Source organism: Balearica regulorum, chromosome 12 (assembly GCF_011004875.1).
Source record: "Balearica regulorum gibbericeps isolate bBalReg1 chromosome 12, bBalReg1.pri, whole genome shotgun sequence".
Classification (NCBI taxonomy): Eukaryota; Metazoa; Chordata; class Aves; order Gruiformes; family Gruidae; genus Balearica; species Balearica regulorum.
The window spans coordinates 769858-785288 of NC_046195.1; positions in this window are offsets into that span (position 1 = coordinate 769858).

Below are 15431 nucleotides of genomic sequence, written 5' to 3' on the forward strand. Positions count from 1 at the left end.
AGGCCCGGCGCCGCCCCCGCGGCACGGAGCGGGCAGGCTGGGTCCCAGGCCTCGGCCCCAGACCCAGGCGCCGGTCCCAGGCCCCGGCTGCAGGCGCCGGCCGCAGACCCAGGCCCCGGCCCCAGGCTTCAGGCCTGGCCCCCGGCCCTGGCCCCCGGCCCAGGTCCCAGCTGCAGGCCCCGGCCCCAGGCCCCAGACCCAGGCCCCGGCCCAAGGCCCCGATCCCGGCCCCCTGGCCCCAGCCGCAGGCCCAGGCTCCAGGCTCCGGCCCGGCAGGGCCTCCCCTACCGGGAGCCCGGCAGGCCGCAGCGTCGGCCCCCTCAGCCCCACAGCCTCCCGCCCAGCACTCGCAGCACCTGGGCAGCAGCTTCAATGGGGACCCCGCTGGCTGCCCTCCCTGCACCCCCACCCCAGCCGGACGTGGCGTGGGCACAGAAGCAGGGTCCCTGTGTTTCAGAGAGTGACTGGGTGCTGGCAGGCCCTGTCCCCTCTCATGTCATGTCCACCCAGGCGCCCACTGCTTCTCTGCTAAATGGAGTGGTCTGTTTCATCCCGCCGCTGGTGTGAAGCCAACGTCAATGTGGCGCTGAGCACTTTGGCTAAAGTTTAACAAAACGCAGGCCCCTGGGCTTGCCTGGACCCAACCAGATGCATTGTTGGATATCTCAGCTGGGAGAATGTATTATTGGGAAAAAAAAACCTTGATATTATTGGCATTCTGGGTTTTAGGGGTAAGAGGTTTTCTGCCCAAGATCCTTGGCTAATGGAGTCGGCAAAGATCTCAAGAAGGTTCTCCTCTGCAGTGTTCCCTAAGAGCAGTCTGAAGCTGAAAGCTTTCCAAGCTTGACTTCCTTAGAAAAATAGAAAATGTACTGTATATGTCACGCAAAGTTGCCAGAACCAGCTAAAAATACCTTGTACGTCTAATGTTATTACTTCCTCCTGCTTGCTTGAATGGGAGTATCTAGGACTTTGCTTTTCTTCTTGCAAAAACATTTCACCTTCCAGGCAGATGAGGGCTGTTGCATTTCTTTTCTCCCTATCAGTGCCATTCCCCGTAATGCTTATCTGAGTCAGAGTCAGCATCAAGTTAGTGGCCGTGAGCCACCCCTGTGGTTACTCTGAGGGCAGGGGAAGGAGTGTGTGTTGGAAGGCATCTGTGATGAAATGTCTTACTCAGTGTTTACACAGCAATGCAATTCCTGCCGCATACACTGCCTCAGTGGATGAAGCAGGAATATTTACATTTCTGCAAATTACAGAAAAATGGGAAACGGCTGTCTCTTCATGGGCATGCTCATTTTCTCAAGGCAGCCATTCAGATCTCTCCTTTTTGGGACGTATTTGCAGCTAGCCTCCAAACTTGACTTGCCGTGCAAATTGTTTGCATTGTTCTGTCTGCGTCCTAGCTTGGAAGTCGTCATGAAATCCCACAGCTCTACCCACAATGTGCAGCCTGGCCCTTTGGCTCCGTAAATCTGAAGAAACACTGAAGGCACGTGCTGAGAACTTGGGTCTCTTGCTATAATACAAGTCCTTTGGGCCACAGGAGTCATCTTCAGCTCCCACAACACGAAGTCTCGCTCTCCTGATGGACTTTCTTCCTCAATATTGTTGATTTTCAGATAAAACCCTGAATAAACGGAGTTGCCCAGAGTTAAGCATGTCTAGGGATGCCCAGGAAGCTGGTCATTCCCACGCGGCCTTATCCGTCCTGTTCTCAGGGTAAATTTCTCACAGGCTCAATGTTTACCCCGGATAATTTCTCTCCATTTGAAACTACCTCTGTTTCTTGGGGCACAGTTGCAGACTTCCATTGCAAAAGCTGTGCTGGCTCCTGCCATGCTGCAGAGATTTAGTCTGCGTGCATCAAACAGACCAGGCCAACAGCAGGTGTGATGGGCAAGCCAAAAAAAAATACGTGTGTTTCAATTGCCACAGGCTTTGTCTTGCTGCAAAAGTGGCTTCAGTGCTGCTTTGATCTGCTTTTGCGCAGCAGGGGATGCTGTAAAGCACCCAGCCTCTCGCTGCTGCTGTGCCCAGGCATCACTGCCTTGACAGGGGCGAGGTGGCAGATTTAAGTGCTTTGGCTCTGTCATCTTCCCTTCCAGGGGGAACTGATGGTGCTGACTCTTCTTCTCAAGGCACAGTCATGCCCTCGGCCAACACGGCCCTGTGGCCTTACAGCCTCTGCTCCTGCCCTGCAGCAAGGTGGGGAAGGAGGTGGTTCCTTGCCAGCATTTGAGCAGACAAGTGGCTTTTTGTTGGGGCAGGAGAACTGGTTCCTTCAGCTCTTCTGCTCCTCCCTGCCATGACTTCAGTTTCCTCCCCTTCTCTTTCCTGCTTTCCTTCAGGATCAGAGCCGCTCCTTTTCCTCCGAGCACTTCACAAGATGTTCCATTGGGAAGACAGAGGAATATATTGGGATCCAGCGTTTCCAACTGCCCAGCCAGCTGGGTCAGGGCAGGAGAAGATCCTGGGAGCCTTTGTGGCTGCCAGTTATATATTTTTGCAGCTTTACTCTGTCCTGGGTCAAGACCTTCAGCCATCCCTGCACGTACGTTCTGCCACTCACCCTGTCTCTTCTATGGATGCCATGGTTCAATCAGTCAGATATTTTCTTAACATGTACTTAGTTGCATAGTTAGATTTGTGATTTCTTCAGAAGCCGTCTTCAGCTGCTGACTTCCTTGTCCACACCTGTTTGCATCCTTGCATGCTAAGAAGGCATTGCACTTTATATCATCCCATCAATTAATATTTAACGTACTTTTCTCCAGAAGAGTACAGCTTGGGGAATCATTTGAAGTGTCCTTGTGAGATAGTTGTTTAGCAATCATGTGTCAGCTTTTTAAAAGCATGAAGGCACATGCATTCCCCCTTCCTGGGAGAGTACCCTTCACGTCAGCCATCCGGGTCTGTCCTGTCCCCAGGCCTGAGGCAGGACCAGAAGTCCGGTGGCTGAGCAGCCCCTCCGCGTGGCTTGTTTATTCTCAGAAATACAGACCTTACAAACAACCTCTTTTGCAAACGAGCTTTGTCCGAATGGCAGCAGCGGATCTGGGACATGGGTTGTGTGGCTGGCACTGGAACATGTGTCCACCTATTTTTTTTTTTTGCGTGTCCTTCCCTGGAATATCCTGAGCCACATACACGGTAGTGTGAGTCACCCAAGAGGCTTGCAGGCTGCGCAAAGGTAGGTGCAAGCTGCCATGTAGTCACCCAAGACAGTTTGGTGGAGTTTAAGGTTTTGAGGCTAGGGCCACAACCCAGAGAAACTCTGCTTTACTCCATGACTAACTCCCACTTTGCATGCCCTCTTCAGCCAGATTTGCTAAGCCGTCAGACAGTGGCAGAGCTCTGTACCTTTACGGAAGTGCCTCATGGTTAAAGCACTGGTTCAAGTACAAGTATGGAGGAGACTGAACCCAAGGCTGATGGGAGCAGAGACCCGTGGGCTCTGGTCCTTCTTCTGAGAGCTTTTAAGGACAAACCATTCTCCCAGACATCTGCAGTTATAAAACAGTTTTACAAGCAGCAAGATCTTCTTGCTAATGTATTTTGAAGTCTCCCATACCGCTTCCTTCCTTGCTCTGACCTTGCCACCTCAAGAGCAAGTAAACCCCACCCTGCCATATCCATGCAACAGCATCATTCTGTTAACAGCATTCCTGTGTTCCCATCCACCTGCTCTGATCCCCGTCTGTTTGAAGTGCAATTTTACTGACTTTATGGCCACTTTTCACTCAAGAGACTGCCAAATCTCTTCTGGCAACTACCTCCCCAGCTTTACTACCATTCACGGGAGCCAAGCACTAGTATCAGTTCCCGAGGGTAGTAGTTTGCCTGCTTGTGCTCGTGCTGTGCATTGGTGGACTATAACCAGATCTTCTTGGTCCAAACCAGCAGAACATGCACTTGGGCAGCAGGTGTTTAATATAGGAGACGTGCCTGGATTAATCACTGATGTTTAATCCATGACCCCTCATATGCCACGGCCATGCAATTACTAAAATTCCTGCCTGAATTCAGATCTGGTATTAACCCTGCACAGGTGAGCAAAAAAAAGCAGCGTTAACTTCAAAGCCACATGAGGTTGCTCAGGGCCTTGTCCAGTTCTGGTGGTGATGTTCTCATGGTTGGCGATCCCTTTCCAATTCTTTGGGCCACAGCTGCGCTATTCTTATGGTGAGCAATTTTTTCCTTTCCTCAAATGCCCCTACTGTATTTGAGCTGTTGCCGCTTGTCCTTTTTCTGGGTGTCTCTGAGAAAAGTCTGGATCTGTCTTCTCTATATCTTCCCTCTAGGTAACTGAAGGCAGCACTTATATTCCCTAGAAACCTTCTCCTGTGAGACAAGTCCAGCTCCTTCAGCATCTCCTCATATCCCATGTACTCCAGTCTCAACTATCTTAGTGAGCCTCCACTGGGCTTTGCAGTTGACCAACCTTTCCAGCATCCCTCTGGAAGGATATACTCAAAGTCCTGCTTCCACGAACACAGGAAAAATGAAGTGGTCAGTGATGTTACCTCCCCTCCATTGCAGCATCCCTTTCTCCATGTACCACCCTGAAGCATGAGCATGATTATCTTGTTTGTGTCTGGCTTTTTTGTTTTTTCTGCTACAGATTCACAGATTCACAGATTGGTAGGGGATAGAGGGGACCTCTGGAGGTCATCTAGTCCAACTGCCCTGCTAGAGCAGGATCACGTAGAGCAGGTTGCACAGGATGGCCTCCAGGTGGGTTTTGAATCTCTCCAGAGGAGGAGACTCCGCAACCTCTCTGGGCAGCCTGTCCCAGTGCTTGGTCACCCTCAGAGTGAAGAAGTTTTTCCTCATGTTGAGATGGAACTTCCTGTGTTCCAGTTTGTGCCCGTTGCCCCTTGTCCTGTCACTGGGCACCATTGAGAAGAGTCTGGCCCCATCCTCTAGACATCCACCCTTTAGATATTGATAAGCGTTGATCAGATCCCCTCTCAGTCTTCTCTTCTCCAGACTGAACAGCCCCAGCTCTCTCAGCCTTCCCTCATACGAGAGATGCTCCAGTCCCCTCATCATCCTCGCAGCACTCAGCTGGACTCTCTCCAGTAGTTTCCTGTCTGTCTTGAACTGGGGAGCCCAGCACTGGACACAATATTCCAGATGTGACCTCACCAGGGCAGAGCAGAGGGGGAGGAGAACCTCTACTTGTCACACACCATTGACTCCAGAATGGTTTAAGACCCAGCCACTTTGTACGTATTCAACTCCAGAGAAGTGGCTTGGTCGAGACTCACCAGTGCAGCCTATGTGTTTGGCTTCTAGTATTTCTATTTTTCCATAAGAAAGGATCATGACTTCTGATGAAGGAAGGACAGAGAAGCTGCCTAGATGCTTTTCAGAGCTTTTCCCAAATTTGTGATAAAGCCCTCTCTGAAATTGTCATTGGAATCATCACTCCTCATGGGCAGCTAGGCCCTGATAGATCCATGTGGGAGAGATGAGGCCAGTTTTGGGGGAGCTGTTTCAAACCTGGGAGACTATCTGAAAGAGCAGAAAGCTCTCTGGGAGCGAAGCAGAGAAGTGGGACAACAGAGCACAAAACAAGTGGGGCCTGGTGAGAGACGGAGATCGGTAACTGGAAAAGGACTAGCTACAAGGAGGCTTGAAGGCAGAGAGGAGACCCTGGACCATGCTGTGCTGGAGACAGGGAGGGTAGTGAGCAGCAGCAATGGAGCTTGGGTAATGCATAAGGTCACTATTATCTTCTCCACACAGGAATCAGGCTGTGTGGAAGGTCCAGCTACATCTCAGCAAGGATCAATACTCCAAGATAGCTCTGGGTGGCATGAGATTTCTGCACTTTGTCTCTCTCTTGTGCTGGGTCTTTCCCCGGCGTGTGTTTCCTGGAAGAGCTTGGCCTTTTTTAGCACTAGCAGCAACAGGCTGGAGGCAGTTGTTTGGTTTGTTTTGTAGCTATATCTAATCCATGCCTCCACCAGCCACCACTAAGTTCAACGCCAGCAATATGAAGGAATACTATAAAAAAAAAAAAACCCACACATCTTTAAACACATATCAAATAACTAAGCGCTGTGGAATGAATCATAAACCACACTCCCTCGACAGATGAGGTAACACAGGGAAACAAAAACATCAAGTGCAGCAAGGAAGCTAGATACTAGTTTGTTGCCCTGCCCCTCAAGGTTTGTTTGGGAAGTTAATAAAAATGTGTTGACATTCTTTCTTGTTAAACAAGGTGACCTGTTTACAATAAATTCAACCACCCGGAGCTAGAAGTGAATGCTAGATCTCACAAGGCATTGAGCAACTTCCTTTTCTCAGGAGGTGAAGCTCATGTTTCTAAAGTGGCGTGAACCTCGTTTCTGAGACAGGTATGAGCAGGAGGACAAGTATTGGCCCCAGTGGAATTTCCCCATCTTGGCCCTTGGATAGCATTAATAGGCCATATGGGCACAAAAGAGATTGAGACTTTAGGGTATCTGGGTAAATGTCCAGGGGGAAGATGCTGAGAGAAAAAACTAGCTCTGCACCATGAGCAGATGAGATGAATGCAAGTGGTCCATGCTGTGAACATCACCATCGCGAGGAGCAGGGACTTGGATACACCAGGAGCAGGGACAGGCTCCTCAATGCCTCCTGGGACTTTAGCAGGGTAGGATGCCACTGATATAAAAGTCTACCCAGGCCGCAGGACCCTTGCTTGGAGAGTAAAACCCAAAGACAGACAGAAGACATGTTGTGAGTCCAGCGATAACCTGGGGAGGTGCAGCATCCAGGTTTCTCCTTCCTCTGGCAGCACCAGAGGCCTGGAGAGCTTGCCCAATGTCACCAAAAAGGCCTTAGCACAGCAGTTCCCTGTTCAGTGGTCTTCCCAGAAACATGGAGAGCTGTGTTGGATTTGCATGGAAGGTTTTGGTAGCAGGGGGTCTACAGGGGTGGCTTCTGTGAGAAGCTGCCAGAAGCTTCCCCTGTGTCTGACAGAGCCAATGCCAGCCGGCTCCAAGACGGACCCGCCGCTGGCCAAGGCCAAGCCAATCAGCGCCTCTGTGATAACATATTTAAGAAGGAAAAAAAATAGTTAGAGAGAGCTTTTGTAGCTGGAGAGAGGAGTGAGAAGATGTAAGAAACTCTGCAGACACCAAGGTCAGTGCAGAAGGAGGGACAGGAGGTGCTCCAGGCGCCAGAGCAGAGATCCCCCTTGCAGCCCATGGTGAAGACCATGTTGAAGCAGGCTGTCCCCCTGCAGCCCATGGAGGGAGGATGAGGGTGTGTAGAGATTCCACCTGCAGTCCATGGAGGACCCCACACCGGAGCAGGTGGAGGCAACTGAAGGAGGCTGTGGCCCGTGGGAAGCCCATGCTAGAGCAAGCTCCTGGCAGGACCTGTGGCCCCGTGGAGAGAGGAACCCACGCCGGAGCAGGTTTGCTGGCAGGACTTGTGACCCACGCTGGAGCAGTCTGCTCCTGAAAGTCTGCACCCCATAGGAGAGACTCACGTTGGAGAAGTTGGTGAAGGACTGTCTCCCGTGAGAGGGACTCCATGTTGGAGCAGAGGAACGATGAGAGTCCTCCCCCTGAGGAGGAAGAAGCGGCAGAAACAACGTGTGATGAACTGACCGTAACCCCCATTCCCCATCCCCCTGTGCCGCTGAGGGGGGTGGAGGTTGGAGTCAGGAGTGAAGTTGAGCCCGGGAAGATGGGAGGGGTGGGGGGAGGTGTTTTAAGATTTGATTTTATTTCTCATTCCTCTACTCTGTTTTGCTTGGTAATAAATTAGATTAATTTCCTCTCTAAGTTCAGTCTGTTTTGCTCGTGATGATAATTAGTGAGTGATCTCTCCCTGTCCTTATCTTGACCCATAAGCTTTTTTTGTTATATCTTTTCTCCCCTGTCTAGTGAACGAGGGGAGTGATAGGGCAGCTCTGGTGGGCACCTGGTTCCCAGCCAGGGTCAACCCACTACAGGAGCCTAGCAGTGAAACCTCTCAAGAGAGTTTTCCTTGTTTAATCTCATCCTAAGTACATAGAGGTGTGACGTTCTTATCCTTCTCTGCTCTCCTGTTAAGGAGGAAAAAGACCAACGTCATCTCTGGAGGTGAGAAGCTGCTGAACTCTCACATATTGGCTTTGTTATGCGTTTGTTCCATCTAGTGCTGAGGTGTTTGTATTAGGAGGTGGAGGAGACTATGTATTACTTTCATGAAATCTATGTAGGATTTGCATCCTCACTGTCACACTGTGAGCAGCAGGAATGATCTGGGGCATCCTTTTGGGGCCAAATAACTAAGAGCTGGGTGTGGTTGGAAAGACATGCTGGATTTGGCATGATCAGCCCAGCGTCCATGTACAAATGGCATTCCTTCTGGAATGCAATGGAAAAGCAGCTGCCGAAGGAGGAGGCTGAGCATGGAAATTAACTTAGAGCACTTCAGCTCCTGCCTACAATTTGCATTGCTGACCCATTTTGGCAAGGCCACACCACTTCTTCCCAAGACCTGCTTATTTCTGCACACAGGTACTCTTACGATGTTGGCCATGACCAGCCCTGCCAACAATCCAGGAGGAGAGAATTTATTTTTCTGACGTTTTTGACATGATGGTTGTCAGGTTTTTCAAAAGACTATTTAAAAGTGCACTTCTGGTTCCTTTGAACTGGGTATTTACACGAGGCTTTGTGCAGCTAGCGCTGTGCTAAGTAGCCTCAGAGGCAGGGAAAACCGTTACATTAAAAACTTTTTAATGCAATTAGCTGAACTCAGAAATGGAGCAGCCAGTATGACATCACTACTTTTCTTATTTTCAGGTGCAAAACTCTTTCTCTCAATTACACATTTCTCCAGGAGATGGTTTAGAACTGCACAAACGCCATAATACATTGGTGATAGACAAAATGTAGCTTTAGACTTGAGTACAGTAGGATTCAAACCTCAGTCAAAACGAGCATGTGTCCACATTCAGCTGTCCTCCGAAGCCTTCATGATCTTGGCAATGGCTCCTTCCACAGAGCGCTTTTGGCAGTTTGCTTTAAAAACCCACAGTGAGCCTCTGAAGGTGTTGTAGCTTAAGTTTTTCTAATGTTGTTCCCCCAGCCCTGCCAAGAACGCTCTTGGTAAGGATGCCTACATACCCATCATTAATAGAGGGGTGGGAGAAGATTTCAACAGGACAATAAAGATGATTTCACAGATGCTTGTTACCACGGGACCTGGCATTCAGCAGAACAATCCTTTGTTCTCTGTCCCGGACTTTAGCAATTTTTTATACCCAGATGCTTCTTGCCTGAGCCTTGAGGCAATTCTCTAGTCAACACGCTGAGTTTGCTGTTCCAACTTCTCCAGCAAGAAGTCCTGCAGGATTAGTGTGCTCAGCACACACGGAGACTCCGTGTCCCAGGCACTGCCTGGAGGACTGCTGACACCCACAATAGCTCCTAGGTGAAGTCCACGTTGACGTGGACATAACCAGGATTGTGTTTCTTAGCTGGGAAACAGCAGATGGGGAAGGGGAACCACGTGGTTTTGGAGGTGCGAGGCCAGGGAGAACCTCAGGATACAAAAGAGTTGCTGGGTTGGAAGAGAATGGTTCTTCAGAGCTGTGAGTCAGGCTGGGGCCCTCCCCCGCTGCTGGAATACTCCAAAAGACTTCAGCTGAGGAAGAGGAGAGGATCCCAGAATTGCTGCGGGCAAGGATGACTCAAAGGGAAAGGCATGGTGTGGCTCCCTGGGTGGAGGAGGGTGCTCCCCTCCAAGAAGGCAGCAGAGGTATTTTTTTGTTGCTACTGTGAGCTGGGCAGAGTTGCCTGTTGTTTTCGTTGGACTGAAGCGGAAAGGTTGCACCTAATGAGCAAGATGGCAGCTGGGAGGCAGCACCAACCTAATAGCTGCCGTTCCCCATCACTGTCCAAGTGTTTAGCCTCCATTGGGTCCTACCTCCTCTAGTCCCTACAGATCCTCTAAAACCTCCTGCTCCTGCAGGTTGCCACCGCTGGCACTAGGATGAGCATCTCCAGGGCAAAGCTTTCACTCTGGTGCTCAAGCCTTACCCAGGAGGGTCGGTTCTGGTCTGCCAGGGCAAGCAAGGAGCAATGAGAACAAGGCAAGGGACAGCATGAGTCACAGAGACATACCAAATTGCCTCCAGCAGTCTGAGAGTGCTCATCTGTGGTAAATGAAACCCAGTCCTTTAGTTTTGTATTTTTTTCACACTGGAAATCATCTAGAGTGGCCACTTCTGTGTAAGTCAGGCATGACCTCGGTCCTGTGCAATGTGCCTGACTCAGCAGCTCAGCTTCTGCTCTCTGCTGGAGATCTTTGTGCAGTTATTAAGAGAAATTTGATTTAAACACATAATGGCACAGAGAGAGACTTTTGTCCTAAAATGAGGAAAATACATTCTGTGCGTTTGCTTTTACTTTTCTATATTCATCTTCTTATAAGATTATTTTCAATGACCTTATTTAGAACCAAATTACCCCTGCAGCATTTCCCTACCAAAATACATGTTTTCCTACTCAACAGTTTGTCATTTGTTAGCCCAAGCTTTGCTCCTAACAGCCTCAGTCATGCAAGCATCAATGCTGGTAACAAAGATATTCGCTCTTCCCTAGAAGAATATTTTCAAAATTAGTTAAAACAGCTGACCGTTTTTCCCCACAAAGAGTTAATACGCATTTTAATAGTGACCAGAAATATCCAGAGTAGCTGGAGGTCCTAGAAAAAGAATAAAAGGGTGGGATGCAGGTGATGGAGAGAAGGGATATGGAAATCTTTCCAAAATCCGTAGGAGGGAGAGGTACAGAGGAAGGCGTACATAACAGCACTTTCAGGTGCTGGAGATGAACGTGCGCATTTCTCTAGCCCCATAATCTTCACAGAGCAGGTTGGGTTTTCCCGTGTTTACTCTAAGGCTCTGCTTTAAGCAGCAGTGGGATTTCCGAGGGCAAGTCAGGACACCTCAGGGTACATCTCTGTAAGTAGAAACAAAGACCGACAAATGCTTTCTTGACACCAGTTGCATTTCTGAGGAGTGCCTGCCCTTGAGAGCTGTTACCGGGTAAGAATCAGGCCACATGCAACTTGCTGGGTTGACATGGAGATGGTTTCCCCCAGTCGGTTCCTCTGTTCTTTCTGGAATGGTTTTGTGGACCAGCTTGTCCAAGGAAGGGTGTGAATCCCTGCTCCGTTATCTCAGGAAGGTAGATGCCTTCTAGCATCTCTCCTTCATCACAGGCTCTGGAGATGATGTTCCTCACTAGTTCTGGGCAGTGCTCTATCACTTGGGTTTTCTCCTGTGACTGTCCCAAAATGCTGCCTCGCATCCTACCTGGTCCATGCAAGAAGGTTATACTGGGAGGAAAAAACATGAGTTTAAATGGAAGTAGTTACATCAATATTATTTGAAGTAGTTATAACAATATTATTTTACAGTCCCCTGCAAAAAGCATTAGATGTGGCTCAGGGATGTTTTTACCCTGAACAGCTCAGCCCAGCTCTTCCCTTTCTCATCTTGACTTTGACTTTGGACAGTTCCTCTCTGTCCTATGGAGCTGCAAGTGCTTCAGATCTAACAATTCATACCTAAGACTTTGCCCAGAAATGAAAGGTCCATAGCTCTGACTATCCCCAACTCACAAAAAATGTGAGAAAACCCATCTTGTTTTTTCCAGAGCTCACCCAACACCATCCTCCGTGAGTCTCACCAGTGTTTGCTTCCACTTTCTAGTTCAGGAGCCTCCCGAGCAACGCAGCTTTACTCTGATCCGATGCACAAACACACACCTCTGGGAGATCGCCTTTCTCTTAACCACACCATAGTTTCTTTAGACACCCAAAGTTTTCTTACTGACTTAGGATTTCTGTCTGTGTTTGTAACAATCTTTTATAAACAGTTCAAGAAGCTGTTAGCTTCCAGATTTCTTTTATATCGTGCTTTTTTTAAGGGCAGGTGTGACAAGAAGCGAACAGCAAGAAGCACTTGACCACTTAAGAAATGCTTAAACCCTCTGGAAAACATTGGCTGCATTCACTGAGTGTAACAAATTTAATCCCTAAAACAATAAGTATTTTTTGTTCTGAGCCAGAATCTTACTATTTTTAAGCAAAAATCTGTTCACCCACATGTATTAAGTGATAAATGACTTCCTACTGAACGTGGCCAGAGAGACCTGCCTAGCCAGAGCAGCCCTCTCCCGTCCAACATCCCCATAAATGGCAAGAATCAGAGAAAGTTTGAGGGTTGAGGGAACTCTGGAGGTCTTGGTCCACCAAGTGTGCACAGAAGGTCTCCAAGGACAGATATCCTCCTCCACTTCTCTGTCCCCTGTCCAGCAGCTCCACTGCTCTCAATGTGAATTTTTTCCCTTGTATCTGACTGGAATCCCCCCGCTTTCCCAAGAGGGGTGGTTGGTTGCTCCCCAGACACAGGACCTCTCTGTTGGAAATGAAAAAAATTATCATTTTAAACTGTTAAATGTCAATAAAGTATTTTTTAGCCTTAGTTAAAAAAATAGTTTTTAAGGTTCCTCCAGCAAAATTTTTTGGATATATTGGATATAAGCTTTCCTGTGTCTGTTTAATAAAGCCAAATCCATCACATGAATTCAGCGCGTCTTCCCAAGAGATGCTCTTGTAACCTTTCAATCTCTAACAAGGGCAAATTTTTCAGAACAGGCATTTTTTTGAGAAAAGAAACCAAGACAACGGGCCCAGTGGTCCCTGAGATTTCTAGGGTTTTGTGAATTTCCCCTTTTTTGTAAATACTAAGGAAAGAGGTCCATGTCAAAGTGCTCAGTTCAAGCCAAGAAAGGGTCATTTTAAGACACATCTGTTGAAATCCAGTTACTGCATTTCAGAAGGATTCTGGCACAGCCAGGCTGATCCACAAAAGAGAAATATTTCTCTCCATTTCCCCCAAACCGCCCCAAAAGAAGCAACTTACCTACAGGTGGCAACTTCCATGGAAAACCAGTATTTCCTTACTGATTCCCAGCCCATGTCTAAGTGCCTACACCAGAGGGGTGACCCAAAAATATGGGTATTTAATTAAACTTTAATCAAATTTAACCCTATTTCGTCCTCGTCAGCATTTTGATGTGCCAAGGACACAAATGCAAGGGCTGGTTCAGGAACAGGATAGTCATGACTTGCGGTCAGTGATTTGTTTAGGAGTGGTTGTCTTGCAGGAACAAGCCCCTGGGATCGGAGGTGCTTTTCTTAATATCCCTGCAAAGACTGAGCTGCAGGGTGCAGGGTGGTGGTGGTGGTGGTGATGTTAATAAATGCATTCATTTCCAGAGGAACAGCTTGCCCTGTTTTCACAGACCTAAGTTTGTGGGTAAGGGCATATAGACTGGTCTTCATTCATCCAAGAGTGAAGTTGAAAACCAAAAGGTTTTTGATGAGTGGTCTGGTCTTGCAGACAAAGCATTGAAGAACTTCTGCAGGGGTGATGGGTTCCCAACAGCCGGTCAGGCAGATGGAGTGCGTTTCTCCAGGTGGAGGTGATGCTGGGGGTGACACCTGCCTCCCAAACCCACCGGCATCTCCTGCACAGCAACATCTTGGAAAGGAAGACCGGTCCCGGGTCCCACTGCCTACCGTTCACCCATGCTTTTTCAGGAAGTGGTCCTCTAGCACAGAAGCTCATTATGGTCAGATCTGGGTTTGGAAAGCAAAAATGCTGGCTGCGGGTGACTGGCAGGAAGGTGAGTGAAGACACAAAACTTCCTGCAATGTGGAGATGTCTTATCAGGCTGTCTATCAACCCATCAGGGGCTCTATTGAGCGAAGCATGCGGAAGCAGTGCTGAATGCTGTTGACTTTGGCCAACACTGGCACCCATGGCTCAGACTGTCTGCCTTAGCAGAACCTGTTCCCAAGGTGAGGTGCTGGGATGAATTGGCTGGCATCCACCTGCACTAACAGGCACCTTGTAAAATGCCACACGTGGCCACCCACCAGCGCTGAGACGTCCTGGGAGCATCGGCAGAGATGAAACAGCCCCTGGACTTTGGCAGGGAGAAGGCGGCAGCTACTTGGACTACCTGGAGCTGGGTGGTGATGATGCTTCTTGCTGGGAGAAGCAGGGCATGGTCCAGCTCAGGTTGAAACCAGGGACGCTGTGGACAGAGCAGAGCTGACAGCCTCTCCCAGCCATTTGCAAGTTCAGGTTCTTCTGCCAAAACCCCTCCAAGCTCACCCGTTCCCTTCAGCCTTCTCTCCCAGAAGGCCGTATGCAAGTCGTGGCCACTGCTGCTGGTACTGAGAACTCATAGTAACCTGAAAGTCAATGACAACCCTAAGCTGTAAGTGCTTTCTCCATGCAGGGAAACTCTGTACCACCTCTGGAGAGGCAGCACTGACTACCGTGGTCCAGACCTCTGTGCACAGCTTTTCCCCTGCTGCCTCGGGGAAGCATCCAGAAAAGCCGGTTGCAGGAGAACTTCCAGCCCTGGTTGTCAGTATCCATGACTTCCAAGCTGGAAACACCCAACAGGCAGTAGCATGGACTGAGGCCTTGCTCATACCCCTCCAGCACCATTCCCTAAGGCTGGCAGGTGCCATGAGAGCCTCTCAGATCTGTCTTCTGGTGGGCTGGCAGATCTCCAGAGAAATACCAGCACACCCTGTGCGAGCTCAACCCATCGTTGGTGGTTGGACAGAGGTCTGTCTTTGCTGTCCTTGCCAGCAGAGAAGGGAAAGCTCCTGAGGAGGACAGCAGGTACCCACCTCACCAAGAGAGCAGGAGGGGCACTATGCTGTCACCCACAGACACTCGAGCAACCCACACAGTCCTCACTAGGACATCAAGGACAGCAAGAGGACAAAGGGCAGATGAAAATACCTTGGTCGTGGTACCAGCATGCCCTGAAAGTCAGTGATTGCCGCACCAGCCATTTGATTTGACGTGTTGGCACAAGTGAGCATCCTCCCTTTGCCTGTTGAACCTCCTGGGTGAGCAGTGCGGAGGCTTGGTCCCCAAGAGAAGTTCAGGAGTTCCCACTCACTCCTGTGACCCAGAGGAGGATGTAGAGTGTGCCAATCACAATGAAGCCCAGCAGGTGAAGCTCACCAGATGAAGCCCACCAGAGAGTGCGCTTGGGCTGCCGTGCCTAGAGAGCGTGGGGAGGGGAGCACTCTGGATTCCTGTAGCAGGACAAACACTCTGGAGACTCCAATCCCTCTGCATCGCAGAGGAAAAGCTGAGATTTCTCCCATTCCGAGTGCCCCAGACCAAGGCCGCAAGGCATTTTGGATGTACTTGGAGCTTTTTATCAGGGTCTGGTGTTTCCCTGCTTTCCCTGTTCCAGGGGTCTGGGTTGCTGAAGCTGTTTCTTTCCCCTCGGTCTCCTGCCCAGCAGCTATGCCATCCGTTCCAGGCTGAGATCTGCAAGCCCAGCGGTGGCTTCTGCTCCCTCCAGACATCCCGACTT